The sequence below is a fragment of the Penaeus monodon genome, chromosome 26, assembly GCF_015228065.2.
Source record: "Penaeus monodon isolate SGIC_2016 chromosome 26, NSTDA_Pmon_1, whole genome shotgun sequence".
Taxonomy (NCBI): domain Eukaryota; kingdom Metazoa; phylum Arthropoda; class Malacostraca; order Decapoda; family Penaeidae; genus Penaeus; species Penaeus monodon.
Genome location: NC_051411.1, coordinates 38,681,091 through 38,682,435, shown reverse-complemented (window position 1 = coordinate 38,682,435; position 1,345 = coordinate 38,681,091). Strand labels below are relative to the sequence as shown.

Sequence of the window (1,345 nt, the reverse complement as noted above, 5' to 3'; positions counted from 1 at the left end):
CTTTTCCCTTGTTTTCCTTTCCCTTTACATCCTTCCCAACCCACCTTTTCCCTTGCTTTTCTCTCTATCTTTTTCCTGATTTTCTTCTCTTTTTCCCTTCCTTTCTCTCCTAATCTCTCCCTTCTCCCTCTCCCTCTCCTTCTCTCTCTCCCTCTCCTTCTCTCTCTCCCTCTCCTTCTCTCTCTCCCTCTCCTTCTCTCTCTCTCTCTCCTTCTCTCTCTCCCTCTCCTTCTCTCTCTCCCTCTTCCTTATCTTATCCTTTTCTCCCCTATCTTTCTCTTCCTTTCTCCTAATCTTCCTTTCTTCTCCGCCTTATCTTTCCCTAGTCTTTCTATTTTTTTTCTCTCTTTTCCTTTCTCCCTACTTTTCTTATTTTCCCCCTACTTTTCTTATTTTCCCCCTACTTTTCTAACTTTCCCCTTACTTTTCTTATTTTCCCCTACTTTTCTAACTTTTCCCCTACTTTTCTTATTTTTCACTTTTTCCCTTACTTTTCTCCGTATATTTTCCCTACTTTTACACTACTTTCTCCCCTATAATTCCCCTACTTTCGCCCCCTTTTCCCTACTTTTCTTCCCTTTTCCCCTAATTTTTCCCCTGTCACGTCAAATATTTCGTGTTTCCTCGCAACCTACACCAACAGTTTGTGTTTGTTTGTTTGTTTGTGTTTTTGCCTATTTACCCCTTTTCTTTGTTTTCCTCTCTTTCGAAAAGCGAAAAGAAAAAGAAAAATAGGGTCTATTTCACATCATGCCTACATATGAGACTCGTCTGATCTACTTCATTCAGAATCACGTGACCTACACAGAATCTGCCCCCTCCCCCCCCTTCTCATTAATCTGAATTATCTATGATATAAGATCCCAGACACTCCCTCCTTCTTCCTTTCCTCCTCCACCTCCCCCTCCTCCTCCTTCTCCTCGTCCTCCTCCTCGTCGTCGTCGTCGTCGTCGTCGTCGTCCTTCTCCTCCTCCTTCTTCTTCTTCTTCTTCTTCTTCTTCTTCTTCTTCTTCTTCTTCTTCTTCTTCTTCTTCTTCTTCTTCTTCTTCTTCTCCTCCTCCTCCTCCTCCTCCTCCTCTCCCCACTCCTCCTCCTCTCCCCACTCCTCCTCCTCTCCCCACTCCTCCTCCTCTCCCCACTCCTCCTCCGCTTCCGCCTCCCCCTTCCCCTCCCCCATTTCGTTCCCCCTCCCTCCCCTCCCTTCCCCATTTCCTTCCAGTCCCTCCTTCCTCCTCCTCTTCCCCATCTTCTGCATCCGGTGTTCGCATCACTATCTCTGGCTGACACATTACTATCACGCCATTTTTCCTGTTGATATCACTTCGTGTTTCCTTTGCGTGTTTGT

At 45.9% G+C, this 1,345-nt stretch overlaps 1 protein-coding gene across 1 annotated transcript in view; it reads right to left on the bottom strand.

The window, feature by feature from the left end:
• The window catches only part of LOC119590145 (dual specificity tyrosine-phosphorylation-regulated kinase 4-like), a 62,011-nt gene that overhangs the window by 38,825 nt on the left and 21,841 nt on the right, over positions 1 to 1,345 (bottom strand). The window lies entirely within an intron of this gene.